Source organism: Cervus elaphus, chromosome 14 (assembly GCF_910594005.1).
Source record: "Cervus elaphus chromosome 14, mCerEla1.1, whole genome shotgun sequence".
Taxonomy (NCBI): domain Eukaryota; kingdom Metazoa; phylum Chordata; class Mammalia; order Artiodactyla; family Cervidae; genus Cervus; species Cervus elaphus.
In genome coordinates, this window is record NC_057828.1 from 81476736 (window position 1) to 81499303 (window position 22568).

Sequence of the window (22568 nt, forward strand, 5' to 3'; positions counted from 1 at the left end):
GGAATGAGTTGTCTGTTTTGGTGGGGAGAAGGACAGAGAGACTGTCCCAGAGGGACACACAGGCGAGTCCTTGCCCTGTGGATGTAACGGCTCAAAGGCAGAGTGCCCAGGCTCAAGTCCGTCTGCTCCTCACCACCCGTGGGAACCTGAACGGATTCTTTGTGACCGTGTTGGTTTCTTCATCTGTAAAATGAGATAATAACAGTTGCCATCTTGTCCAGTTGTTGGGAGGATTAAGTATGATAATCTAGGTGGCACATGCAGAATAGTGCCTGGCACTACTTGGTAAACCTTAGTTATTATTTTGATCTCTCAGTCCTGCAAGCCTGCATCCAGTTTGGCATTCAGTGATGGGCTAACTGGAATCTCTCTTGCTTTTCACAGGTCCCCCTGCCTGCAAAGGGGAGCCTTTTAGAAGAAGCACTGTCCTGTCTCACAGGATGGGCTGCTGAGCTCCCTGCCTCTGAGGCCGGGAACCAAGGATCACACAGCAGCCCCTGAGCCGCCCTCTAGTTCACCCTGAGGATGCCCTCAGGCCCCGCCCACACTGACCTGTTGGGAAGATGCTGTTCCCAGGGTGCTGAATGGGGGAGAAGGCAAAAGCCATGGTTTCCTGAGGGTGAACTCTCTTCCCTCGTGGGGTCAGTATTTCCCTCCCATTTGTGAGTGGCCGATCACACCAGTCCCCCAGCTCTGCTCCGCATGTCCTGGTGTGGACCTCCGACGGTGAAGCGCGTGGACAGGGAGGAGTGGAGCAGGCCTGGGTTGCTGCGGGGCGGAGGCCCTGAGCCCAGTTGGTGGGACAGGGCCGCGCGTGAGGAGCCACAGGGGCCATGAGCACAGCCTTGTCTGGGTGGGAAGCGGGATCCCGCCCCGCCCAGGAAAGGCCTCTGCCAAGCGCCTGCTTTGTGAGCACTTTTCCTCCAAACCCCATGATGACTCAGTTGCTCTGAATCAAGCAAATGGATTTTCCTTAAATATGAAAATCAATAAGAAGCAAAAGCAAGGGCCTGGCTGCCGGGACAGGAGGCCGAGCGGAGTGAAGTGGTGCCTGGTGGAGTGGCTGGCCGAGAGGGAGACAGTGGGATTCAGGCTCAGCACCGCCCCTCCCCCACCCCTCCCCCACCCCAGGAGTCCTCCAGACCCTACTGACCTCCGGGAGACTCCTTAAGCCCTACAGCTGCCCTGGCCTCTTCCTCCATCCAGCTTAGAGCTGATCTGAATCAGGGCAGGAGATTGTTAACAAGAGGATTAACATCAATGTGACAAATGGGTTTTAAAAAGTCAGCCCAACAGCCTGATGTCACCCCCTGGCCTCAGAGTGGCTTGAGAGGCACTTGCAGGTCCTGCCTGATTTCCTGCGGCCCCACCCGCCTTCCTGCCCCCTGAGCCCTGAGGATTGACGCTCACTGGTGTTACGTCTGGGACCCCAGGGGTTTGCAGGGCCAGAGCGCCCACATCCCACGTGGTCCGCGAGGCCTGCTGCACCTTCTTAGGCGTGCAGGGTGGTCTGCAGGACAGGGTGGAAGCACAGTGAGTGCCTTTATTTCTTAAGCACTGGATCAACAATGTCAGAGTGAATCTCTGGCTTCCTTCTCAGAAGGACAATGGAAAAATACTGGGCGTCAGAGGACTGAATCCACATTCAGCCAAGGCCCTTGCCAGAACCTCTGTGTGCTCACCGGTGCGCAGGTGACACCGGGGGACCCCGCCCCCACCAGGGCCTGGGTGGGGGTTCAGTGAGAGAGCGGAAGGGAGAAGGTGGGTTCCACACGCCGAGCACATACAGGAGACGTGTGGGTCAGACAGAAAACACGTCTCACACCATCCCCACCACACCCCGACCTGCCTGTGTGCTCCGTGCTCAGACTGACCATCCGCTAACAAGCCCTGTCCTCTCCCACCTGACCCATGAGCTGGGGGGCGGGGGGCGTCGCGCACGTGGGTGTGGGCACGTGGGTGTGGGCGCTGTGCCCTCTGTGGCCACCCAGCCTCAGGCCCAGTATCGATGGTCTGAGCCCCCGGGGGCCCCGGGGCGCCTGGGGGAGGTGCTGCTCTCTGTCCGTCCCAGGAAGCAAGCTGAGCTGACGTTCCGCGTCTGCCCAAAGACAGCTTCTCCAGGTGCCAGGAGGGGAGGGCCTGCTGGGCACGGATGGGCTGGGCACGGAGCCAGTCCCCTCTCGGGCACCCGGCTCTGGCTGGAGCTGAGCTGAAACGGTCGTCTCAGCCCAGGCCTCTGAGCTCCGCTGGGGGCAGCTGCTGCCTTGAGCCCTTAACAGTGCTCTCATCTTTGTCTCTGTTTTACAGGTGAAGAAACTGAGATTGAGGTCTCGCCCGAGTCCTCTGGCCGGCTGGCGCTGGAGCTGAGACAAGCAGCCGGGCAGCCCGGGGCTGAACCCGCGCTCCCGGCCACGTGGGCGCAGAGCGAGGGGGCGGGGTGGCCGCATGCGGCCGGGCTCTGTGACCCCCAGGCTGCAAATGCTTCCTTCTCTCTCTCTGCTCAAGTGGCTTTGTGGGCTGTAGCTGACATACTGAAAGTTCACCCCGTCAGCGTGCGGGTCTGTGGCTTGTGCTCTGTCTGCAGAGCTGGGCAGCCATGACCACACTGGGCTCTAGAACGTGTCTGTCCCCCGGAAACTTCCTCTTTCAGTTGCTTTAATGAGCCTCGACTCCCTTGTCTGTAAAATGGAAACAGCGGTGGCTGCCTCAGGCCTGTCTCAAGCATTAAGTGGGCATACCAGTGGCACATGGCAAATGTGTCAGTTATTACCGCTCTGGCTCCTTAGCATCACCTTTATACAGAGCTGGCGTGGCCTGGGAGACTGTCAGACCCCATTCTGTCCTTCAGCAGAAATGGAAACTGAGGTGCCGGGAAATCCAGCTACACACAGCTCAGGTCACGGAGCAAGCTGAGCGGCAGGGCTGGACTAGAACTCAGGTCTCTTGGGTGGCAGTTCAGCGCATCTTACCTCCTGCAAGACCCTCACCTGAGGCTCGGGGTGATGTTGCCAGCAGCCTCGCTCTTTGTGGGGATCCCCTCGGCAATGCTTACCAGCAGGCACGGACCAGAGGAGTTTGCTGGTGCTGGAGGCAGAAGACCCAGGACTCTGGCCTTGGAGCAGAGAGCGCAGTTGCGGAAAGCTGGACATGGACTCCAGGGACATGGCCCAAGGTGGCAGCTGCGGCGGGAATGTTCGTGGTCAGGACAGACGACTCGTGGACTCGGAGCACCTACAGGCAGGCCAGCTTCATGGGCACAAGACCTGTGTGGTCACACAGACCCCACACCGAGGAGGATCTGTGCGCGCTTCAGTGCTTTGCTGTTGCCATCTTCAAATTCCTACAAAGTTTTTAAACACAGGATTCCACATTTTTTTCACACAAGCCCCTGTAAACTGTGTAGTCAGTTTTGCTCATGTGACAGAAAGCAGAGCCCAAGCTAGACTCTCAAGACCTCAGTAAGATACAGCGTCTGTCCACCCAGAACTTGCATAGGAGCTGGTAGCATACACAACACCACTGCAGGGTCTTATTGCTTTGCATTAAGAGAAGTAAAATTTCCAAAACAGTTTGCACACTGTGATCCAAGTTATGTCAAAAGATGCCCCACAAAGCCGTGTATTTCTATGAGCACTGTATTAATACCTGTGTGAAAACGCATTCTCAGAGAGCTCTGGAAAGTCTCCACACTGATGGCAGTGGTCCCTGCTGGAGGAGAGTCACCCAGGGGCCGGTCAATCCTTCCCGTGTGTTTGTGTTGCTGGGCTTGTTTTTACAAGGAGAACATATCCAGGTATTAGTTACATGATGATGAGTAAGATGGTAAGATGCCCTTAATAAATCTGCAGTTATTCTTAACATATTAAGACATGTCTTGTGGGCATTCCCTAGTGGACCAGTGGTTAGAACTCCACGGTCTCACTGCCAAGGGCCTGGTTTCAGTCCCTAGTCAGGGAACTGAGGTCCCACAGGCCACACGGTGAGGCCAGAACACAAGTGTCTTAAGAGGGAAGAGACAGAACACCCACGTGTACGGAAGGCAGAGGAGAGAAAGATTCAGATGCAGTAGGGCTGCGGGAGGGGGCTGGACATGAGGTGGTGGAAGCTGGCTTGGGAGCCGTCGCCCACAGGGCAAGTGCTGGGCCTGGCCCCTGAGGATTTGGAGGCCGCGGGGTCCCCTCTGGTGCCAGGGGCAGCGACAGGGTGTGTTGGGTGGGGTGTGAGTTGCCCAGTGAACCTGGTGATGGTGTTGTGGAGGTGACTTTGGCTACGGTGAGCAGAGGTGGAGGCTGGGGGCAGGGGGGAATTCGCTCCCCAGGAGGAGGGGATGGGCCCCAGGGTGTGGTGCGCCAGGAGACAGGAGGGGCCAGGCCCGTCCCCGGGGAGAGACTACAAGCTCTGCAGTCGTGTGTGTGTTGGTCACTCAATCGCGTCTGACTCTTGGCGGCCCCGTGGACTGCAGTCCATCAGGCTCCTCTGTCCTTGGAGTTCGCCAGGCAAGAATTTTGGAGTGGGTTGCCATGCCTTTCTTCAGGGGATCTTCCCGATTCAGGGATTGAACCCAGGTCTCCTGCATTGCAGGCAGATTCTTCGCTGTCTGCACCAGGGAAGCCCCATGGAGTCAAGGCTGTAGTCGGATCTCTGAGTCACCGCATCCCGATTGTGCGACATGACCATGACTGGTGTCTGTCCCCTGGGAGACAGGGGCTCTTGACAGTACACATGTGGCAGGGTTGTCGGGCAGATGTGATGAGATGACGTCAGTGAAACATTGGACCCAGCACCTGGCTCACACCAGGAGCCCCGAACATCCCCCTGCCCTTTAACTGCCTGCAGTTTGAGGCACGGATATGATGAGAGGTCATGTGCATGTATGGAGAGCCTTCTTTCCGGGACTTCCCTCCAGGAGCTGCATCCAGCCCGTGGAGGCTGGGCCAAGCCACCCTCCTCTGCCAGGGAGAAGGCAGCAGCCGCTGCAGCCAGAGGGCTGGGCAGAGACGGGAGGACGGGGCTCTGGCCCTGAGGCTGCAAGGGGGTCCCTCCTTGGGGTGCTGGGAGGAGGGTCTCTGTGAGTGCTGACCCCAGTCCCCCATGTTTGGGGCGACCCCTCCCGCCGGCCTGGGGTGGTGCGTGTGCCTGCTGGCTGCGGCTGCCCCTCCCTGGTTACAGACGTGCCCTGAGGCAGCCGGGATGCCTGCCGGCCCGCACCTGCCGTCCAGGTCAGCTGCTCTCCTCCAGGGAGGGCAGGGCAGCGTCCTATGCAGGCGAGAAGGCACAGCGTCTGCCAGCCTGGCACGTGGAGGCTGCCTCGAGGGGGCTGGGCCCGTGTCTGGCACAGACTGAGCCCGCATCCAGCCCTGCAACTATCCCACGGGGGCTTCTGGTTCTCTGGGCGCCCCCACCTGGGTGTGGGCAGGCCGGGGGTTGTCCCAGAGGCAGGGGTGGGCTGGAGCAGTGGTTGGGGGAGGCAGAGGCCTCCGGAGCCGGGAGAGAGTGGGCCATGGGCTGGGGGTGGGGGTGGGGGGGCGTGTCTGCAAACAAGGGATGAGCTGGCTGCGGGGCTCGTCTGCAGAGACCTCTGCAGGGGGTGCCAGTCGGAGGGCCCCCCTTTCCAGCTGAGGGGGGCGGGGTGGGGCACAGCAGCCTCATGAAACTCCTCGGCGAGCTGGGCCCGCACCCAGCTAGGAACTCGAGGTCCCTGAGAAAACCTCAACAGGGCGTTATCTCTCTCCTGCTATCTCTCTCTCTGTCTCTCTGTCTCTCTGTCTCTCTCTCTCTCACACACACACACACACACACACACACACACACACACACACACAGCATCGCGTGTGTCAATCCACGTGAAAACGTTCCAGGAGAGAGCCGGGCAGTGAATCAGCGGGGCCGCCGTCTGGATCACACACCCACCCCCACACCCACCAGGGAGGGGATCCTCGAGCTGGCGAGGTCCCTGCAGGAAGCTCCCAGTAAACCCCGACCCGCCAGGACCCACAGCCCGGGAGGCGGTGGCCCCAGCCAGCCGCGGGATGCTGCTGACCCCTGCTGGCGGCTGGGGACCGAGTGTGGGCGGCCCGGCCAGGCGTCTAGGAGGGGTGGGAAGAGACAGCCCGGCTTAGGACCTGCTGGGCTTCTCGGATGAGGCCAAGGAGGAATCAGAATGAAACCCAGACGGAGCTTCTGGGAGGAGGGAGGCGGGCTGCTGGCGTGTCCTCCAGCCTCCGTGGCCTGGTCAGCTCCCAGCTGCCCAAGAAACCGTCAGCAAGACGCCACCAGCCAAGTTGAGCTACTCAACCGGAAAGAAAAGGAAACACTGAACTTTGAGAACAAGTTTCTGTGGGTCTGCTGCGTCCCTTGAACCTGGGCTGACATGGGGTGATTAAGGCTGTGCTCTCTCCTCTTCTATGAGAGGGCTTCGTGTTACACTTTGGAAAACCGCTACCAAGAAAGCTGACATCTGGAGAACCTGCCTGTGGTTAGATATTTAAAAATCATTTTGTGTGCCCTAGGGATGCAATTTCCAGAATCTTTACTGCAATGTTCCCAGGGATCAAAGCACCAGACTCCAACAGTTCCAACAGAATGAGGGCGGGAGCCACCAGGAGAAGTGAGGTCACACCTCCTTGACTCCCTTCTTCTACCCTGTCCCGACCCTCGCACAGACCAGGCCTCCCTCCTCGGCACAGCCAGCCTCCTCCAGGTGCACACTCCCCCACCCACTGCCGTCACCAGCGGGTCTGCTCTGCATGTGCCGCTGGCCTCCTGGGAGATGAGTCTCGGGTGCGCTTCCCAGCTCTCATTCTGCTTGACTGCTATGGCATCTGACATCTTAACACCATTTGTCATTTATTTATTTACAATTTTATTATGAAATATTTTAGACGTGCTAAAGGTATGGAAAATAACATAGCAAACATACCTGTTGCATTCATCAAAGTTCTGCACACAAACAGAACCGATAGGACATTCATTCATTCGTCATTCATTTACCTATCGCAAAGAGCCGGCTCAGGCAGTTATGACAGCTGATTTGTCCCAAGGGGGCTGGCGGCTTGCAGACCCGGGCAGCCAACAGTTTACTTCCAGTCTGAGTCTCAAGGCCTGAGAACCAGGCGAGCTGGTGGTATAGTTCTGGTCGGAAAGCCACCAGGCTTGATGACCCAGGAGAAGCCAATGTACCAGTTTGAAGGCAGTGAGACAGGAGGGAGGCTCTCTTATGCAAGGGAGGGTCAGCCTCTTTGTTCTAGTCTAACCTTGACTGAAATGGAAGAGGCCCCACCAACATTAGGAAGGGCAATTTGGTTGACTCAGTCTACTAACCTAAATGTTGCTGCTGCTGCTAAGTCACTTCAGTCGTGTCCGACTCTGTGCAACCCCATCACTGGGATTCTCCAGGCAAGAACACTGGAGTGGGTTGCCATTTCCTTCTCCAATGCATTAAAGTGAAAAGTGAAAGTGAAGTCGCTCAGTCATGTCCGACTCTTCACGACCCCATGGACTGCAGCCTACCAGGCTCCTCCGTCCATGGGATTTTCCAGGCAAGAGTACTGGAGTGGGGTGCCATTGCCTTCTCCGAATCATTAACCTCATCCAAAACACCCAGAGGGCCTTTCCCACAGGGGATGCAGTTCTGTCCCCAAGGAGGGAAGTGGTCCAGTGATTAAGTCTCCTTGCTTCCACTTCCGGGGGCACAGGTTGATCCCTGGTTAGGGAACTAAGCTGTTGCATGCTGGGAGGTATGGCCAAAAAGTGATGAGAATTATTGAAAACAAAAGCATCCAGAATAATTTTGGCCAAGTACCTGGGCCCAATCACATCCACATGTAAATTCTAACCACCACAACCGTAAACAGCATCCAGTGTAAGAAGCAATTCAAGAACACAGTTTAAGCTCCCCCAGCACTGCTGGTTGCCCTTCTCTCTTCCCACAGAGGGCTGCCAGTCTGCACTGTGCCTCTTTACACTTTTACCCCAGTATGCACTATACACGCATAGACTATTTTAACTCTGTCTGGATGAGTCATGGATGTTTCCAGAACTCCCCTGGCTCTCCTGGACTGACCAGATCAGGTGTGACTAGGAAACCAGCAGAGGTTTTTATTATTATTTTACATCTGACTCTGTTCTTCCCTCTTTCTTTTTCTTTTCTTCTTTCCTTTATTCACTTAACTCTGATAGGATACTAACCCAGGCGTCGGGCATGCAGAATTTGATCAAGACACAGTTCTGTCCCCAAAGAGGGCCGCTCCTGCTCTGTGTGACACCTGCAGGGGGCTTCCGAGTGATCACGGGTCTCACCTCTCTCCACGCGTCTGCTGCTTGCTTCCTGCTCTGAGCCAACTGTTCACAGGGCCCCGGCAGGGCCGAGGCTCTGGCCCTTCTCGGCCTCTGGCTGCGGCGACACCGCCCAGTTCTTCCCTCTGAGAGTCCATCTTGGCAGAATCTCACCTGGCAGATCCCCCCAAAGGCCACTACTGCCTCGCCTTGGTGGACAGCTGGGCGTGGTCATAGCCCCCCGGGGACCCCCGGGAGCGCAGCTTGCATTGGCCCTTTTCGGAGGCTCCTCTGCAATGAAATGTTTTGGCCATTCTTAGTGAGGATGGCTCAGTGGATACTTTTTTCTTTCTTAAGAGCTGTCTTTTTAAACAGTTTTTATTTATCTACTTATGGATGCGCTGGGTCTTCCACTCTTTGAGGCGCGTCCGGCGTCTCATGGCGCTGGCTTCCCTTGTGGATCCTGGCCTCCAGGAGCGCGGGCTTCGGGCTTCCGTGGTTGCACTTCCAGGCTGTGAGCACAGGCTCAGTCGTTAGGGCGCTCAGGCTTAGCTGCCCTGCAGCATGTGGAATCTTCCCAGACCAGGGGTCGAGCCCGTGTCTCCTGCATCCGTGGGCGGATTCTTAACCATTGAGCCACCAGGAAAATCCTCAGTGGATACCTCTAAACCCTCATGTTTCCTCTTAGCAACACCCCATCTGTAAAAACTGATTTCTTCCCCAGGAAATGCGTCCCTGAAGGCAGTTACTGAAGGGACCCACCTGGAGTAACCTTCCTGCCTCTGGAAATGGTCTTTTCCCGAAAGACCTGCAACAGTATTTCTCAGCCCCCCAACGTGCTCTTCTAGAACCTCCCATGTGCACAGAAAGGGGGCATAGTCTGTATCTGCTTTCCCTGAAGCTGGCCGGGGCTCCATGACCCCAGCAGAGCTCAGGGAGGTCCAGCTCTGCGCCTTCTGGGCTGGTTTGCCAAAGACCAGGCATTCCCTCCTGGCGCGCCTGCCCTCGCAGCCTAGCCCAGGGATCTTGCACGTGGGGTTCCTGCTAACAGTCCCAGCCGCCAGCCGCCAGCCCTGTGGGCAAGGAAGTCCTGTGACAACTGTGGCCAGCCATCATCACTAGACAACTCTGGTGGTCTCCAGCTGAGCCCATAACCCCAGAAAAATGGAGTGAGAAACCTGGAGAAAAGATGAGTGACTGCTGTGGGTCTAAGCCACTGGGCTTGGGGTGACTCCTGCAGCCATGGTTAGGCGAGAGTCCAACGTTTTGACGTGGCCCTCCAGAGACCCTGGTGCTCTGTGCTGTCCGCCCTGCACCCACCCCTCCCGGGAAGCCGGGCTTGGCGCACGGTGGGCACTGTGGGGAGGATGGGAGCCCTGGGCCGAACAAGCTTTCACTACTCCAAAGGCCTTTCTCTCCGACCAGGGGCCCAGAGCTCTGGGCTTCTCTGCTGAGAAGCCAGGATGTCTCAAGTGAGAGTCAAAGGAATTTAAGTATCAAACGATCCTGGTGAAAAAAGGATGAAGGGCGCTGAGACCCCGGTGCCCCTGAGGGTGTGATTCACAAGCTCACCAGCAGGGGGCAGCCGTGCTCACAGTTCTTGTGCAAATAGAAACTTTTCGGTGCTGGAGTTCCTAAAAAATAAAAAACCTAAACGGAAAAGAAGTAAAGCCAAGCACATCTCCAAGCAAGGCGTCTGTGAGTTACAAAGGAGACCGAGCCACCGCCTGCCTTTGCGCCTGTGTAGCCGAGTAAACGCTCTCTTTGGATCGTCTGATCCTTTCTTGCGCCTCTCAGCCTCACTGATCAACCCCGGTGGACCAGAGGCCGCGGGGCTCTTTCCTAAACCGGGTTGTTCTCAATCTACTCACCGCTCATCCCTCTGCGGGCTGGCCAGGCGACCAGAAATGCTTGGAGGGTCTTGGACAGGAGAACCGGGAAAAAAGTATTAAAGCAAGAGGGAACTAGAGGGGCTAGGAGCAGAGGAGGCAGGAGGGGGCCCTCCAGGCCTCCTGCTCCCCTCGCTGCGGTCCGGCCCCCTCTCTCCTCTTCGCGCGCCCCCCATTCCCCGCCCACAGAGGCGGTGAGCCCTGCCCCTGGGTGAACGCAGGAGGGGAAGTGGCCTCACGTGGCCTTCGGGTGGGGGCCGGAAAGGAGAAGAGGTCATTTAAAAGTCATTCCTCCAGTTTCACAACACCCCTGAGCAGCAGCCTGAGGCCTCTGAGTCCCCTTCCAAGCTCCCTGGAATATTCACGTGGTTCACCGTGTAAGGAGCTTGAAGAAGGAAACGCATTTCCCCATCGAAGCCCCTGTAGGGCCCTTGTTCCTCTCCAGGTAGATGTCCCCCTATCTTGCTTCCAAGCATTTTCTCCTCCTGACTTTTACACATGAACTTTCTTGCCCTTTCTTTTGCCATTTGGCCATCAGACTCATTTCTTTGCAGATCCTGAGGGGCTCTGGGATTCCCCCTCAGGAAACATGAAGACGGGGACTGATGGCCCAGGTCAGGAATGTGGGCCCATCCGTCAGCCCTCTGCCACAGCCTCAGCGCAGCAGAGCCGGGTCCAGGTGGATCTGGGGAGACCCTGGTGGATCCCGGGAGATCCAGGAGGATTCAGGTGGATCTGGGGAGATCCAGGGCTGGGAAGAACCTCAGAGCTGCCCCTAAGCCCCACACAGAGCCCGTCACAGCCCAGGGTCCTCAGAGGCCCACAGGACACACTTTCCAAGAGATGATTTCTCTTATCGTAAATCATTCTCAACAATATCTCTTAATTAAACAAACACAGGTATTTGTGAAGGAGAAAGCAAATTTTAAACAATTTTTTACCATAAAACCAAAGCCCTCAGGGCCCTGGGTGGCCAATCCCACCCATGTTCCGGGCGCCCAGGGTGGGCACATCCCTCTACGCTGGCAGGACCACCGGGTGGGAACCTTCGATGGCTCAGAGCTGGTCCCAGTCTTCACCTCACACATGAGGAAAACCAGGGCCTGGATCGCAGTCACATGGTCACTGAGTTGATTACTGCCCGTGGTCACTTACATGCCAAAGAGGGGGTGAATATAGTCCCACAACCTTCAGGCCCTGGGGAGACCAGTGGGGAAGCCACTGGAAAGGGCCCGAAGGGCACTGGTGCGGTCAGTGTTGACATCAGTCATGCCGTCTTGTCGGGTCGTAACTGGCACACAGCTCGGGGTTGGGATAAGGTGTGCAGCGCCGCGATCTGACTCACACATCCTGGAATGATGAGCACAATGGCTTGGTGAGCCTCCATCACCTCACACGGATACAGCATTGAAGAAATGTAAAGAACATTTTCCTTGTGATGAGAACTCTTAGGGTTTACCTTACCAACTTTCATATGTACCATGCAGCAGTGTTAATTACCATGCTGCACATTTCATCCCTACTACCTATTATCTTTGAAGGAGTCTTTTGGACCTAGAAAAGAAAACAACAGTCTCAAAGGCCCTTGCCCAATTGTCTAACTTCGGAGAAAACAAAACAGAACTTTAGTTCCGCCCTGATGCTCCAGACCGGTTGCATCTATCTGGCACTTATCACCCCCTGTCCAGAAACCTTCCACCGCCTACACCTGCCCAGAAGACTTATCACCCGCTACCAGACTACAAATGCCATCTCAACTAAAGAATACCCAAAACATCCCGCCTGATTCCTCCCTATAAATATGGAGCCCCCCGATCCCTCTCAGCGCTCAGCCTGGTCGTTAGGCCGACTGTCGCCCCTCCTTGCCTGAATAAAGGTAACCTACTTCTGTTGAGGTCGTCTTTCCTTTTCTGCCTCGGCCTGAACTATACCTTACGTTCTTGGTGCACTCGTCTCACTCTCTCTCTCCCTCCCTCTCATTGTTTTCCCTTTTCCTGGAGTCTGGGAGCGCAAACATCCGCCAAGCTCACTTTTCTTCCAGGGTTCTTGAGTTCCCCTCAGGGACGCCTAGTGCCGTCATGAGCGGTGCAAGCCTTGTACTAAGGCTTTATTGATGATTTGCGTACCCCCAGGCCTCGGCTTTACCCCCTTTTCTCTCTCTCTCTGATGACCTCCAGAATAGGGACCTCTTGCCATTCAACCGCTCTACATGCAACACTCCACTCAAACCGGCCAGAGATTAAGGTGAGATCCGATCTGGATGGAGTTCTAGAGGCGCTCTAGAGCTCCTAAAGTCCTCTCCTGGTCCTGGGGACCCCCGGCCCAGGGCCAATCTGTAGGCAACGGTGGGGGACGCTCCACCTCGACACAGAGCTCTTTTCTCATAACGCCTATTGCGACTGCAGGTGACGACTCGAGTTCCCAATAGGAGCCTCTGCTTGCCTTTCAATTATGGGGTCTGGCCACTCTGTCCCAAAAGATTCCCCTCTGGCCTGTGTTCTCAAAAATCTCAAACCACTCTCACTCACTGAACTCAAAGCTAACCGCTTAAAGCAACTCTGTACACAGATTTGGCCTCAATACCAATTAGACAATCAAGACCGCTGGCCTGAGGTCGGCACATTTGACTTTAACATTCTCCAAAATCTCACTGACTTCCTTAAACGGAATGACAAGTGGTCGGAGATCCCCTATGCCCAAGCCTTTTGGGCCCTTCGGAGCAGGCCCTCCCTATGCCAGGCCTGCTCCACCCATGAGGTCCTTCTATGCACCTTGCCTCCCAAGCAAAAGGGCTCTTCTTCCTCAACTAACCGCAGACAGCAACCTTCTGCACCCCCAGAGTTCAACCCCGCGGACGAGCCCCCTCCCTACCTGCCACCCCATCGCCCTTCTCCTTCCCCTTCATCCAACTCACCTACTGGCCCCGAAACCTCTCCTGACTCCCCCTTGGCCCCGCTACCCCATCTCCCCGACTCCCCCTCCCCCCTCCCTTCCCCCGCTGCCACATGGTCACGTACCCAGCACATGTTTCCCCTGAGAGAGATGGCAGGACCAGAGGGTCCCACCCGAGTCCATGTGCCATTTTCATTGTCAAATATGAGCCAGATAGAATAAAAGTTAGGATCATTTTCTGAAAATCCTACCAGATACAGAAAAGAATTCCTGAGACTCTCCCAGGCCTATAACCTCACATGGAGTGACGTATATTATATCCTAAATGCCACACTCACTCCAGATGAAAAAGACCATATCTGGCAAGCGGCAAGAGCCCATGCTTATCATTTACATAACCAAGACCGGGACAGCCCAGTTGCTGATGAGCGGTGCCTCAGTTAGATCCCCACTGGACTTACCAGCCCGGTGACCCAGGTATCAGGAGACTCAATCATATGATTCCCTGCATTCTAGAAGGAATGCAGAAAAATACTCATATCCATGTCAATTATGATAAAGTCAGAGAAATCACCCAAGGGGCAGACGAAAATCCAGCCTTATTCTTGGCACGCCTCACAGAGGCAGTCCAGAAGTATACCGACCTAGATATCACTACCCCTGCTGGGTTACTGTACCTTCACATTCAGTTCATCGGCCAATCTGTCCCTGACATCAGGCGCTAGCTTCGACAACTAGAAAAGGGCCCTGAGACCCACCAAAGAGACCTTCTAGAAGTAGCCTTCAAGGTGTTCAATAATAGAGAGGAGGAGGCTAAGAGAGAAAAAGAACATGAGAGAAAAGCTAAATATGCCTTTTTGGCAGCAGCAATTAAGGGAAGAGATCAGCCTGGCCCAAGTCATCCCAGAATGGGGCTTAAGACCCACCCCCCACCCCCCCGGACCCTGCTTCCAACACAACCAGTCAGGACACTGGGCAAAGGCATGCCCAAACCCACAGCTCCCCATAAAAGCATGCCATTGGAGACACTGGAAGACGGACTGTTCCCAGGGGTGCCCTGGCACCCCTGGGGAGGTCCCCACCTCCCAGACCTGGAGAGTGGAATGTCCACAGGGGTGCCCAGGTGCCTCTGGGGAGACCCCCACTTCTCCCCAGAACCCCAGCCCAACTCTACAAGAGTTGTTTCAATGACGGGGCCGGGGTTCCAGCCCCCCAGCCCGTGTTCTGAACATGAGCTCAAAACTTAGGGTAGACGGGGTAGTGGCCGGAAAAAAGACCTCTTTTATAGTAGACACTGGAGCCACTTTCTCTCTCTTAACTTCCTACTCTGGCCCAACTCAAGACTCAGAACTCACAATCCAGGGGGTCTCTGGAGTTCCCCTAAGGCCAAAAATCAGTCCTCCATTACTCTGTCAATTTGGAAAATCTACCCTTATACAACTCATTCTTCATAATGCTTCAGTGCCCGATGGCACTCCTAGGGAGAGATTTGTTGTCCAAATTGGGGGTCTTTATTACCATACCACCCCTTGATACAGTCTCTATATTCTGAATGCAGATGGCACCTGGACAGTCCCTATCCCTCACCCCTGACCTTCCCTTAGATCTACCCGCCTTAGACCCCCAAGTCTGGGACACTGATCACCCATCCATAGCCAAACATCATCTCCCAGTTCACATTACCCTAAAAGACCCCTCTACTATAATCACCCAACAACAGTACTCCCTCACCCCGGAGGCCCACAAGGGACTTAAGCCTATCATAGACCATCTTCTCCAAGCCTCTATCCTAACTCCTACCCATTCACCACACAACACCCCTATTCTGGCAGTAAGGAAGGGACCAGACTCTTGGAGACTGGTCCAGGACCTGAGAAAAATCAATGAGGCCATCATGCCGACATTCCCAGTAGTCCCTAACCCTTACACCCTTCTGTCTACCATACCCCCGACTGCAACCCACTTCACAGTATTAGATCTCAAAGATGCCTTTTTCACCATCCCCCTCCACCCCCTCTCCCAACCCCTTTTTGCCTTCACCTGGCAAGACCTTGAGACTCACATTTCCCAACAACTAACATGGACAGTTCTCCCCCAGGGGTTCAGAGACAGTCCCCACTTTTTTGCACAGGCTTTACAAAAGGACTTACAGACATTCGACCTAGCCCCGAGTCATCTCCTTCAATATGTAGATGACCTCCTCCTTTGTAGCCCAACCTGAAAACTCTGCCTCCAACATAACTGCCAAACTCCTTGGGGCCCTGGGATCCTGGGGTTATCGGGTATCCCAATCTAAGGCCCAAATAGCCCAGACAAATGTCACCTACCTGGGGCTCTCCATATCTCATCAACAAAGAACTATTCCCCCAGACAGAATCCAGGCCTTAATTAACTGTCCACTTCCAAAAACGAAAAGGGAACTCCTGTCTATCCTCGGCCTCCTAAATTTTTTCTGTATCTGGATTCCTAACTTCTCCCTCATTGCACAGCCGCTCTATGAAGCAACTGAAGAATGTCTGGATGAGTCCCTCTTTAATCCCTTCTCGCTGGCCAATCCTCTTCGCCAGCTCACCCAGAGCCTCCTGCGGGTGCCAACTCTCCACCTGCCAGATCACACCAGACCATTCTTTCTCTTTGCACATTCCAACCAAGGACAGGCCCTGGGGCTTCTATGTCAGCGGGCTGGAGACACCTGGGCTCCCACAGCCTATCTATCAAAACAGCTGGACATGGTGACCAAGGGGTGGCCTCCCTGCATACAGGCCATGGCTGCTATCGCAGCCCTCGTACCCGAAGCAAATAAACTCTCTAGACATGCCCCTTTAGCAGTCTGTTCTCCACACACCTTCCGAGACTTGCTGTCACATCGGGCTTTCCTCTCCCTTCCCCCTTCCAGGGTACAGGTCCTACATGCCTTTCTCCTTGACCCTCAGCTCTCATTCTCCCCCTTCTCTCCCCTTAACCCCGCCAGCTTATTACCCATGTCCTCTACAACAGACTCCCTCCTACATAGCTGCAGCCTAACAGAAGATCTGACCCAAAACCCCTTCCAACATTTAACAGATCAGCCCATCCTAGACCCAGATGCCCCACACTGGTTCGTTGATGGCAGCTCTCAAAAATCCCAACCCTTTGCAGCAGGATATGCCATCATCCAGGGGGACCTTCATCACAATCACAGAACCCAGAAAATTGAAGCTTCACCTCTGCCACCTCACACCACCTCCCAACAGGCAGAACCGATAGCTCTCACCAGAGCTTTAACTCTGGCTAAAAATCTAAGGGTTAACAGCTACACAGACTCCAAATATGCCTATAACATACTTCACTCAAACATCCTAATATGGAGAGAAAGAGGTTTCCTAACCCCAAAGGGATCCCCCATTATTAATTCATACCTGATCCACAAACTTCTAGAGGCAGCAGCACTCTTACCAAACAAAGCCGACGTCCTCCACTGTAGGGGACTTTGAAAGGGAAGTCTCATATCAGCCTACAACAATGCTGCAGACCAGGAGGCAAAGGAGATAGCACTGTCCCACCCTTCCCTCCAGTCCCCTGTCATCTTATCTTTGACTCCACCCGACCCTCCCACCACCAGAGAAATCCTCTCTTATCTACACTCACCTTTTCATCCCTCATCCAAGACACTCCAACAGTTCCTCCGTAGCCACTTCCCCATATCCAATGCTGACCAACAATATTTAGATAACCTTACCCGCTCCTCTCAAACATGTCAACGTACTAACCCCAATTCCAACCTTAAACTGACATCCTTTCCAACCCATCAAATGCGAGGCAGCCTCCCAGCACAAGATTGGCAGATAGACTTTACTCATATGCCCCGGGTCCAGAGAGTCAGATACCTCCCGGTCCTTGGGGACACCTTTTCCGGATGGGTAGAAGCATTTCCCACTACAAACAAAAGAGCCCACACCGTGGCCCCAATCCTCCTCACAGAAATTATCCCCAGGTTTGGCCTGCCTTCATCCCTACAGCCTGATAATGGCCCAGAATTTACATCCAAGGTCACCCAACAACTTGCCCAATTCTTACAGATACCCTGGAAATTTCACATTCCATACCGTCCCCAGTCCTCAGGAAAGGTACAAAGGATGAATAGAATAATCAAAGAAACCCTTACCAAACTAACCCTCAAGGTACATCTGGACTGGACTAAACTTTTGCCAATTGTTCTCCTCAGAATACGGGCTTTGCCCAGAAAGCCCCTGGGGCTGAGCCCCTTTGAGGTGATGTATGGAAGGCCCATGCTCCCTCCTGGACTTCCCCCTGAACCTCCTCCCACACCAAGCTTCCTACACTCCCCTCTGCTGGCGCAACTCCGCAATGCCCTCTGGAGATACGCCAACCACAATCTGCCTGCCCCTGACCCACAAGCCTCCCTGCCCCCTATACAAATTGGGGACATGGTCTATCTGTCTGATAATCCCCAGAGTGACCTAACCCCAAAGTGGCAGGGACCATTCAAAGTCATCCTCCTTACCCCAACTGCAGCTAAACTCGAGAAGGTCACCTCCTGGGTACACCTCTCTCGCCTAAAACAGGTCACCTCCGAACCTGCGCTGCCCTCCTTAAATGACACCTATCAGGTCTCCCTCACAGGACCTACCTCCTTAAAATTCACCCAGCAACAACCTCTGTCAAACATCCAAGAAGACACTGAATGACCTGGACTCTCTTCAACCTACAACTGTTCCTGACCCAACTACTACAAGACCTCTGGATCAGCGCCCCAACAGGAACCTCCTTCAAAGACCTGACTACACTGGTGTCTCAACTGTGGCTCCAGGGAACCTTCTACAACCTGACTCCAGACGAAATTGATTTCTTTACTCTCATTCTCTACATCATTCTACATCCTAATGAGCACTGTCCCTCCTGATTCAAACAACCACCAACTCGGGGCCTTCTGCCCCTCGCCCTGACTGGCCTCTCCCTGTCTCTCTAACTATAACTGCACTCCTAATCTTAATCCTTGCTATAGGCCTAGTAACTGTCTCCCCTCAGGACTGGCCCCCTATCCTTCGTCTTTCCGTGGGTATCGCCTACGTTGCCAGCTGTGTTCTACTCCTAGGGTGTTATTTCCTCTGCACTGCCTAACTAACAGCCCATGACTCCTCTGCTCCTTATCCTTGCTGCACTCCCCAGCCTTCTGGCCACTCCCTGCCCCTGCTCAGACATTTATTCCTATGTACATTCCTCATGTTATAATACAGCTCCAAAACCATGCACCATGAACCTCGGGGGCGCGAAGTCCAAATCCCTACTCACTGTCAAAGTACAAAAGAGAGGGAGTTTCGTGAGTACCTGCCATAAGCCAAATGGAAGAAACATATGTTTCTATCCCATTACCCACTGGGGGTACTCAGACGGGGGCGGGGTACTAGATCAAAATCGGGAAAAGAAACAAGAACAAGTCACAAAGAACATAATTTCCGGTTATAGGCGACCCCTGAGCCTTACAAACACCTAGACCTCATTTCCCAATTACGGCCTCTCCTAAAACCTCCCTCTGGCAACCAACACCTTACCCGCCTTCTCAACTTTTCCTTCCAATTCTTCCAGTACACACAACACACATCCCAGAGCTGGGTATGCATGTCACTGTCTCCCTCACCACACATAGCAATTCCTTCACCTTCAACCTGGCTGTTACAAGGCAACTATACCTCCCCTTCCCAACAGAAAACTACACAACTCATTGGACCAGCCTCTGACAACATCCTACTATCAATCTCTTCAAACCTAACCTGTATCAACTACTCTAGTCCCAACTACACTGGTCTTAGAAACTCCACTCCCTCCTTCTGTTCCACTTGGGTTCTCTGGAACAGCACAAATAATTGCACCAATCCGGGAATCTTCAATCTCTGCAGGACCTATGCATATTCATGTCTCCCCTTGGACCCCTCTGGACCCTGCATCTTGGTCTTCCTGACCTGGGGCCTAACATTCCTCAAAGAAGAAGAGGTAGAACAAATGGTCTACCCCCAAGGGGAACTTCCCCACAGAAAAAGATGAGCTGTTGTAGCCCCCCTCCTGATTGGGGCTGGCATAGCAGCAGCCCTAGGCACTGGGATTGGAGGCATCTTGACCTCTGCCCATTTCTACTACAGGCTGTCCCAAGAACTTAAGAAGACATGGAGCAGGTAGTAGAGTCCTTCATTTCAATCCAAAGACAAATTAACTCATCAGCTTCTGTGGCCCTAGACCTTCTCACTGCAGAAAAGGAGGGACCTGCCTTTTCCTTGGAGAGGACTGCTGCTATTTTGTTAATGAAACAGGCATAGTCCAGGGCAGAGTCAAAAAACTTAGAGACAGAATTGAATGCCGCAGGAAAGAGTTACAAAACCTTTACACTCCCCAAAACCTGTTCCAACAGATCCTCCCTTGGTTGCTCCCTTTCTGGGACCATTGGTACTTATCATTCTATTCTTCTTATTTGGACCCTGTCTCTTCAATCTCTTTCAAAGGTTTCTCCAAGAATGGATTGGGGCCATCTCTCGAGATCAGGTCAAGACCATTCTTCTCGAGAGCCTCACCCCAAGCTCAGAAAAAGGAGATCTTGGGCCCTAGGATGAGCCTCCATTCCAGACCCCAAACCATCGCCCCTATCCAGCAGGAAGAAGCCAGAGAGATACGGTGCCCTTTTCCCCATTTTTTTATGATTTCAGGGTCTGGAATGAAGGAGTCTTTTGGGCCTAGAAAAGAAAACAACAGTCTCAAAGGCCCTTGCTGAATCATTTAACTTCAGAGAAAACAAAATAGAACTTTGGTTCCACCCTGATGCTCCAGGCCAGTTGCATCTATCTGGGACTTATCACCCCCTGCAGAAACCTTCCACCCCCTACACCTGCCCAGAAGACTTATCATCCCCTACCAGACTACAAATGCCATCTCAACTAAAAAATACCCAAAACATCCCGCCTGATTAACGTTTCCCTTATCACTTCCACAAACCTCCCTATAAATATGGAGCCTCCCTGATCCCTCCCAGCACTCAGCCTGGTCGTTAGGCAGACTGTCGCCCCTCCTTGGCTGAATAAAGGTAACCTACCTTGAGGTCCTCTTTCCTTTTCTGCCTCAGCCTGAACTATACCTTACAATCTTATCACTGGAAGTTTATACCTTCTGATTGCCTTCATCCAATTCTCCCTGCCTCTTGTAAGCATGAATCTGATCTCAGTTTTTTTTTTTTATTATTCATTTATTTATTTCAGGTCTTCATTTGGGGCAAACGAGATCTTTGGTTGCAACCTGTGGCGTGTGGGGTCTAGTTCCCCTACCAGGGACTGAACCTGGGACCTCAGCAGTGAGGGCTAGGAGCCCTAACCACTGGACCACCAGGGAAGTCCCAATATCATTATTTTAAATCCTTGATGATGGAGCTGAGACTCACAATACGGGTTCAGCCCTGGCTCCCTTGGAGCGTCAGAGCCCCGGTCATCTGCGGGTCTTGCTGTCTCAGGGCCTGCTTGGCTGTGCAGTGGCTGTGCCTGCCCTGGGCGTGTGGTCATCGCGTTCGTCTGCCTCTGTCCTCCTGGCCCCCCATGTGCCCGTGCAGCTCCCGGCAGACGCTCAGCCCTGTAAGGATTCACTTTCTCACCGACCCTTTGGTCTCCCCCCAGAGAAGGGTTACCTGTGCTGGGTCACTGCGTGGCCTGGGGCCATCCTGCTGCCTCAGCTCCCTGTGAAGCAGCACCGGCTCCCGCTCTCAGCAGCTATCCCGAGGGCAGGACTCGGCACACAGCCCCCCATTTACGAGGTTCTCTAAGAGCCTGCAGGAGAATCCAGGTGTGCTGGCCTTTCCCCAGACCTGCCCTAAGGCCACTTCCCAGCACACGTTAACTGTCCTCATTTGGGAAGTCTTCCAGCAGCTTCCCCATCCAGGCAGGACAAACCCAGACCAAAGAAGGAAAGGCCCTTCTGTACAATCCTAGGCAAGACTCCAAAGCTGCGCCCCATGGGATGGGGCAGCCGAAGGGAGGCAGGATGCTCCCGGGAGACGGGCGCGTCTGGGCAGCGGGCCCACGGGCTCTGAGGCTGCTGCTCTGCAGGGTAACATGCCTGTTGCGTTGCGCGCTTGGTGTGGGGTGACCAGCAGTCCCCCTGGGTTTTCCTCCTACATCGAGGTTGGGTCAGATGAGAAGGGCCTGATCTGCAAGAAATCCCGGTGGGGTCGGTGCTCCCAATCTTGGGAGGGCCCTGTTTGTACGGAGGGCCTGGCCCAGGGAAAGATGTTCTTAGGGTAGAAAGTAAGAAAAGCTTAGACAAATCTTTCATTTTCTGAACTGTAAGATTCCTGACTTTATTCCTGGAAGAGTTGATTCAGCTGCCTGGGCTTTAAAGGACGGCTGTGAGTGTTGAGGTTCTGACCCTGGTCCAGCAGCCTCTGTATCCTCAGGTGACCTCGGGGAGGGGCCTGCCCCCAGTGCACTGCCCTGAGCAGAGGGGGCGTCCTTCTCCCAGAGACGCTGCAGCCAAGAGGGCAGCAGGGAGGGGCACACGGCACCCACCCCGTGGACACAGCCACAGTGCAATGGGCACCCAAGAGTGTGCCACGTGCATACTCAGGCTGCAGTCAGCGCCAACCGTGCCATCCAGCCTGGAGGATCAGAGGGCGTTCCCTTCTGACTTAGAAACGTGGTGAATGAGCTACAGAAACTACAAACAAAAAGAAAGTGCTTTGTCTTTGGAGGTGCCCCAGGTCCTGGGCACACTAGTGTCTCAGATTTCCATGACCCTCTGAGTCCAGATCCACAAGCCTCAAAGGCAGTGAGCCTTGGGACCCAGAGGCTGGCAGGATCGTCGGGGACGGGATGGCACCTTCCTTGAAAGCCTGGTGCTCTCTGCTCCCCATCAAGATCCTCCCTGCCAGGGGCCTGGGTACTCCTTGCTCCTTCCCCGTCCAGGCCACTGGGTTTCTGGGCTGTTCCTGCACCCAGGGAAGAGCTGGGCGCCCCTATGCCCTCTGAGATGCCCGCAGCGGGCGCTCTGGGTGGCCCAGTCACCAGCAGCTACCCCAAGGCAGCTTTCCGAGGCCCGGAGAAAAGCCCAGCGTCACACCCACTTCTCAGAGCTGCTGTTTGGGGGGCGGAGGGGGCTCCTCGACTGGGGAAGGCCGAGGGGACAGAGCTGTTGGAGGCGGGGTGACCGTCATAGAGGGGCACTACTGAAGGCGTGCTAAGCCTATAGGATCTCCCCTGCCCGTCATAAGCCCACTTCCCTGTGGATTATACTCCCTTCACAGACGGGGACCAAGGCCTAGGAGCGGACTGTCCAAGCCTGGGGACCAGCGGGTGTGCGGAAGGGGCGGGATCAAACCTCCGGGTAGGGGGGTTGCCCTAACCGGGGCGCGGCGCCCCCTCCCCGTGTCCCTGACATCCTGCCACCAGGACACCAAACACGACGACCCCCCTTCTCCTGTGGCACACGTTTATCTGGGCTCTTGGCTCGTGGATCACGGATCACGTGTGTCTCCACCCTCGTCCG

The 22568-nt window shown here is 54.7% G+C and overlaps 1 long non-coding RNA gene across 1 annotated transcript; it reads right to left on the bottom strand.

Moving 5' to 3' along the window:
- Nucleotides 1-13: 13 nt before the first annotated feature.
- Nucleotides 14-22498, bottom strand: LOC122707569. Its single transcript, XR_006344844.1, has 5 exons — nucleotides 20716-22498; nucleotides 10146-11513; nucleotides 3646-3765; nucleotides 3053-3340; nucleotides 14-183 (listed from the first exon to the last, which is right to left on the bottom strand). It is a non-coding gene; the product is annotated as an uncharacterized LOC122707569 (long non-coding RNA).
- Between the last annotated feature and the right edge of the window lie 70 nt (nucleotides 22499-22568).